Source organism: Myodes glareolus, chromosome 19 (genome assembly GCF_982192425.1).
Source record: "Myodes glareolus chromosome 19, mMyoGla1.1, whole genome shotgun sequence".
Classification (NCBI taxonomy): Eukaryota; Metazoa; Chordata; class Mammalia; order Rodentia; family Cricetidae; genus Myodes; species Myodes glareolus.
The window spans coordinates 49,878,686-49,885,800 of NC_142044.1; the positions used below are offsets into that span (position 1 = coordinate 49,878,686).

The 7,115-nt window shown below is 42.5% G+C and overlaps 1 pseudogene; it reads left to right on the forward strand.

Annotated features, from left to right (window-relative positions):
- The first annotated feature begins 6,016 nt into the window (after nucleotides 1-6,016).
- LOC148118999 (acireductone dioxygenase pseudogene) lies at nucleotides 6,017-6,869 on the forward strand (annotated as a pseudogene).
- The last annotated feature ends 246 nt before the right edge of the window (nucleotides 6,870-7,115 follow it).

Genomic DNA, 7,115 nt, shown 5'->3' on the forward strand with positions numbered 1-7,115 from the left:
TAGTGATGAGTCCCCTGATAGTTATCCTACTCCAAGTGGTCAACCCTAAACACATATACGTATATGTATCTGTGTGTGTGTGTGTGTGTGTGTGTGTGTGTGTGTGTGTGTGTATGGAAAACACTAAATGGACTCAACAGGATATGTATGTGTGTTTATGTGCATAAAACAATTAAAATTAAAAATAAGAGGTTGTGTATTTAAGAAGAAATGGGGGCACTGGAGGAGCTGGGGAATTGGAGGAGGGGAAAATGGAGGAGGGGGAAATGAGGTAAATACAATACTCACACATGAAATTCTCAAAAAGAGCATAACGATGAATGAATTTGAAGACATGCATATTATGTAATATAACCTATTCAAAAATAATTTTAATAATAAGTATGTCATGCAGCTATTAAATACTTCCAAAATATGATGTTCTCGGAATGGGGCAAAAAGAGATATTTGAAAAACACCTTTGAATTCCTGAAAAATTTGAAAAATAAAGACTGAGCTATTTTCCAATTTGATGAATGTTGTGAAGCCAGCAGTACAAGAAGCTGAGAAAACTCCAAGTAGAAAAGACATAAAGAAAACTATACCACTCACATAGGATTGCCAAGCCCACCAGCAATGAAACTACCTTCCTCAACCATGTTTGTTCCCTAGGCTCAGCTTCCTCAGAGTCCATCCACACTGTGACAAGTGACAGATTTTCCCTCTTTCATGCTGAAGAGCTTCAGTGGTTACATCACTTTGTCTTCATCCACTCACCCACAGGTGGCCCTTGGCCTTGGGCTGGGTCCCTGTCTCACCTATGGTAAGTGGTGAGGCCATGAACATGGGAATTTGTTTCTTTGGTTTCTGATTTTCCTTCCTTCAGATATAGATCCAGCAGTGGGCAAGGAGGATCATATGACAGTTCTAGTTTTCATTTTTAAAGACTTTTTAGACTATGTCCTTTAATAACCATAATACTTTGCATTCCAAATATTAACATTATATATGATTTAGTGCTTATGTATCAAGTATCTCCCAAAAGGCTAATGTGTTGAATATTGGATCTGAGGTGGTATATCCAGTTAAGAGAAGATAACTAGATTATGAGGGCTCTGATTTTATCAATATTTTTGTGCTGATGAGTTCATAATTGGGTGGCGTTATAGAAATGTGATGGGGTAGATTATGCATGCCTTTGAAGGAATTTGGTCCCGGCTCCTGGCTGGCTGCCTTCTGTTTTCCAGCTTCTATGGAGCATGCAGTCCTACCTTTCCATATCCTCTGGCCATGATGCTGTACCCAACACCACCATTATGTCAATATAAAGAGAAAAAGAAAGAAGCAAAAGGGAAAATAAATACACCTTAAAAATGGGTAAAGAGAGGACATTCAGAAGAACAAATATAAGACTCAGGGTCAATTTTCCATTGAAAACAAGAGCAAATGGTGTAACATTCAGAAGGGCACAAAGCAAGTAAAACAGTTCAGGTGGCATGGGGCATCATCCATCCTTTCTTCCAAGGTTCAGAGAAGATCTCAAAGAAGGGACGGGTAGCATGGAAGGAATGGAGGAGGGGGGAGTGCTGTGACATGCTATAGCTATAGCCCACCTACCTACACAAGACCTGCAGCATCCTAGCATGGAAGTGGGTAGGGTGATGATATGCTTAGTTTTTGTCAACCTGGCACAAGCTAGAGTCATCTGGGAGTAGGGAATGAGAAAATTTCTCCATTAAACTGGCCTGGCGGGATTTTTTTTTTTTTTTGGAGGGGTTAATGATTGACAGGAGAGGGCCCAGACCACTGTGGGTGGTACCACCCCAGGGCAGCCAGTGAACAGCTTTCATCCATGGCCTTTGTTTCAGTTCCTGTCTCCAGGTTCCTGCCTTCAGTTCCTGCTTTTGCTTCCCTTGACAATAAACTGCACAGCATACGCTGAAACAAACCTCCTCCTCAAGTTGGTTTTAGTTAGTGTTTTATTACATCCTCAGAAAGCAAATTAAGACAAGGGCACATGAGGTCCCCACCCACAGCTAATGGTTTCTGGTAGAGGGGTGCAGCCACTGCTAAGTAACTCATGATCCATTAAATAATCCCTACCCCACATGTATGGCAGAAACCCCAATTAAACTCAGTGGCATATAAAATCTAATCATAAAGTAGGAAGAGGATGTACTAGGAAGAATGGCTTCAGAGAGATTGGGGTTGGGGATTGGGGCATGAGACAGGACTGTAGGTGGAGACTGCTCATTTGTTTCCCAGTTGTCTAGACTCAAATAATAACACAAAACTATATTAATTGCAATACTGTTTGGCCAATAGCTTAGACATATTTTAGCTAACTCTTACATTGTAAGTTAACCAATTTCTGTTAACCTGTGTGTCGGTACGAGGCTGTGGCTTACTGACAAGAATCTGGAATCTGTCTTCTTTGGCAGCTACGTGGCATCTCCTTTGGCAATTACATGGCATTTCTCTGACTCTGCCTACTCTCTATATCTCTTTCAGCCTGACTATATTCTGCCCTGCTATAGGCTGAAGCAGCTTCTTTATTAATCAAAGGTAATAAAGCATATTCTTAGCATACAGAGGGGAATCCCACATCAGAGGACCACAAGGAAACAGGATCATATGGTCAAAATGCATTACATACATTGTCAAAGATAAATTAAAATGATTTACAAAACACCCGTTTAATTATTAAAAAGTAACAAAAGAGCCAAGTATAGTTGTTTGCTGCTATAATTCTAGCATTCAGGATGTTGAAGCTGGAGGATTACAAGTTTGAGGTTGGGATATACTGCCTAAAACTTATCTCTGAGAAAGCTAAAAATACAGAGGAAAAAAAAGATGGACTCAGGAGTAGATTTATTTCAAAGTGAATGATTGTGAAGAATAAAGATGGCTACATTATATGGCTAGGGACAACTGTTCATGAAGTACCTAACAATTATAAATCACCTCGAAGTTAATGGCAGAAGTTCCAACACTGATGTAACTTGAACATAAATAGATAAGCCACAGTGGTAGCCAGAGAGTGGAGGCATACTCTCAATAATTGGCAGAATATGTGAATGGAAGAGCAACAAGGATGCAGACGGCTGACAATTCACTAACTCCATGCAGTAGAGTTTTAGTGAGAACCTTCACTAACAGCGGTATACATTCTTCCTCTGTGAGCTTAAAATGCTGGCATACAGACCCTTGTGGGTATAAGCAGCTCTAGGATCATCAGGATGATCGTAAGTAATACTCATGGCCAATGTGGACTTACTTAGGAATCAGTTAGAGAAACACTCTTAAGATCATCCAGATGGAAGAGTACACTTCTAAACGACTCATGGAAGAAGGCACAAGAGATAGGTACCAGGAATATTTTAGATTAACTGGAAATGAGACTATGATTAAAGCAGCAGTAGGGGGGCAAAATGCTATTTCAGAAGACACAGAAAAAAATCACTTTGAAAAATTCAACATCTAATTCTGACTTAAAAAAAAATCTCCAAAAAACCTAAGCATAAGAGAGAACTTTCCCAACCTGAAAGGGTTATCTTCATAGAACCAATAATGGATGTCATGAATAATAGTGAAAAACTGAGTGTAAGATCAGAAATTAGAAACAATATCCTCTGTTATCATTTACATTCAACATTGTGATAGAGGTTGTAGCCACTGCAATAAAGCGAGAAAATAAAATGTTATGTGTCCATGTTAAAAAAAAAAAAAAGAGACGATCTTGCCTTTGCCTAGAGATTTTAGTAAGACAGCGCTTGTGGGGAAAGTGGTGGAATTGACTCAGCTGGAACAGAGCTGACATCAGAGTTTACCAAGGCTTCATGATATTGAAAATCAAAAGTTGCTCTGTACGGTGGGAGCCAACAGTAAAACACCTTGAGAAAATAATTAAAATAATGCCCAAATCTATTTTTAAAAGTAGAAAATATGGAAGCAATAGTTAATGACATAATCTAGATTAACCAGGAAAAATGAGTCTTGGTGAGAGATAGTCTAGATCAGGTTAGCCTGTGGGCATGTCTGCGAATGATTGAATTAATTTACTTAATTGATACAAATGCTACTACTGTGGGCAGCATCATTCCCTAGGCTGAGCGTCCTGATATGTAAAAGAAAGGAGAAATTGAGATGAACACAAGAAAGCAAGCAAGTGAGCATTCATTCTCTCTCTCTCTCTCTCTCTCTCTCTCTCTCTCTCTCTCTCTCCTCTTGACTATGGATGAATGAGGTGTGACTCGCTGTTTGGAGTTACTGCCTTGACTTCTCCATAATGATGGATGGTGATCTGCAATTATAAACTGAAATAAGTCCCCATTCCCCACGGTGGCTCATTGTCAGGGTGTTTTACCACAGTAACAGGCAAGACACTAGGACAATGCCAGAGATAACAAAAGCGGATAAATATTTGCTCATTGAAAGCCTCAAAAATATTTCTGAAAATTAAAGAAGAAACCTAAATAAATGGGGAGGAAAACTGTCTATAGATCAGAAGGCTCAGCATGAAGATCCAGTCACGTTCCAAACAGATTTCTATACTCAACACTCAGTTATGAATGAAATCACAGAGGAAAACTTATAGGACTTGGCAAATGGAGCTGGGGAGCCACTCAGTTGGTTAAGTACTCACTGTACAAACTTGAGGACCTGCATTTGATCCCCCAAAACTAAGTAAAAAAAAGGAGCCAGGTAAGGTATCGTGCACCTGTAACCCCAGACACAATGGGTACCAGGGCTCAATGCCCACTCACTCAGTCTAGACAAAATGCTGTGCTCTGGGTCTCAGTGAGAGATTTTGCCCCAAAGGACAAAGAGGATGGCACCTAATGAACAGCAGTCTAGTTTGCTCTCAGGTTTCCACATGAGCACATACATGCACGTGCATGCGTACACATGCATACACACATATACACATTGACAGACTAATTCTAAAATTCACATGGAAAATGTAAAGAATCAAGGAGAAGTAAAATGTTTTTCCAGGGGAAGAATAAATGACACCATTATGTGATTTCAAGACATTTGAAACTATGCTGACCATGGAAGCATGAATAAATTGAGATGAATGAGTCAACAGAACAGAAATATATAAGTCCAATATTAGCAGCTGAGCTTTGGTAAAGGTACAATTATCTTTCAAACAAATGATAGCAGAACAGTTAAAATCCACATCAGAGCTCTGCCAAGGGCCATGGCTGGGTCGATGTTCCTCCTGCATCTGGGGTTTGCAATAAGTCTATGGCCCATAGGGGTTATAACAACCATGCGTGTTGAAATCTGAGGGCCATGCTGAACCTTCCTCACCCCTCACTGGCCCTGGTCATGCCTCTCTCTGGACACTGCAGCAGGAGAGCTGGCCTCACTCCCCATTGGAGAGTTGGCCCCTACACTCAGGAGAGACGGTCCCACCTCTCACCAGGGGCATGGGAGAGCTGACTCTAAAGGCATGGGCTTAGGAGAGCTGATTCTTCCCCTTGCCTGAGGGGGGCAGTCCCAGTGGTTCATACCAACCAGCTCAGCTACCACCCAGATCCACATCCTGGGCCTTGATTTGGCCCACCATGGCATCCACCCCATCTATGGCCTGCAGGAGAGCATGAAGGAACTGGTCCCATGGGATGATGACCTCAGGATCTCCAAGACCCGGGGCAAGAGCAGGGTATCCGAGGGGAGTTTTGGTGAGGATCCAGTGATGATGATTTGCCAGAGGCCTTGAACCAGACCAATGACTCATGGCCGTGAGCATTTTGTGGATGGGGTGGCTTGGATAAGGGTATACTGTGTGACACACCGAGACCACAGGGATAAGCGAAGAAGTGTTGGAAAAATGGAGGAGTGAGATGGGCTGTTTTGCTTTGTTTTTTTAATTAATTTTCTGGGGATGTTCTTTGGGGAAGGTACGCTGCACGGGTAAGGGGCAGATATAGAGGAACTGGGAGGTGAGTGTGATTGGGGGGAATGAAGTGGAATTCCCAAAGAATCAATAAATAATGATGTTTAAAAAAATCCATACCAAGGAAGCCACTGTAGAGATGGTGCAGGCCTGGTACATGGACGAGTCCACCGCTGATCCGCGGATGCCCCACCGCGCGCACCCCAACCGCCCGGTGGGTCTGGAGCAGCTGCACACGCTCGGAGTGCTCTATTGGAAGCTGGATGCCGACAAGCATGAGAATGATCCAGAACTAGAAAAGATCCGGAAGGAGAGGAACTACTCCTGGATGGACATCATCACCATATGCAAAGATACACTTCCCAATTATGAAGAGATCAAGATGTTCTTCGAGGAGCATCTGCGCCTGGACGAGGAGATCAGCTACATCCTGGAGGGCAGCGGGTACTTCGATGTCAGGGACAAGGAGGACAAGTGGATCCGGATTTCCATGGAGAAGGGGGACATGATCACGCTCCCTGCTGGTATCTATCACCGCTTCACGCTGGATGAGAAGAATTACGTGAAGGCCATGTGGCTGTTTGTGGGCGAACCTGTGTGGACACCGTACAATCGTCCGGCCGATCATTTCGATGCTCGGGTACAGTACGTGAGGTTTTTGGAAGGAAGAGCATAGCGGAGCTGCCCCGAAGAGTAACTACAGCGTGTGAGACTCTGGCTGCGGTCAGCTGTGGGAAAGTTGCTCACCTCTCTGCTTTCTTAGGAGGAATTGATAATAGGCCAGCTAGCTCTCCTCGGCAAGATTGTCAGATCAGCTTCTTTTTAATAAAAGCATTGATAAAAGTGATTTTTACATGGAAACCACAAGAATGTGAACAAGTGACCTTAATTTTTCCTAATTCGGTCAAGACCTAGAGGTATGGGAGCCCTGGCTTGGTGTGTGCATTCATGCACAGTAGATCTTTGTGTCCCAGAAGGTCCGTTTGGACTGTGACGCTATGCCCTTTGGAAGGGAGCAGTTATACCCAGCACAACTAACCAGAAGGGAGATGTTTTTCTCCCTCATCAATTTTTGGGTGATTGCTTCAAACTAAAGCAGCTACCTTAATTGTATGCTCATGGTAATTACACTCGTGGGAATATATGGTATCTTACTTGGTTCATTAAAACCTCTTGGTAGATTCCTTATATGATTTTATATGTGCACAGTTAATTTCTACATCAGGGC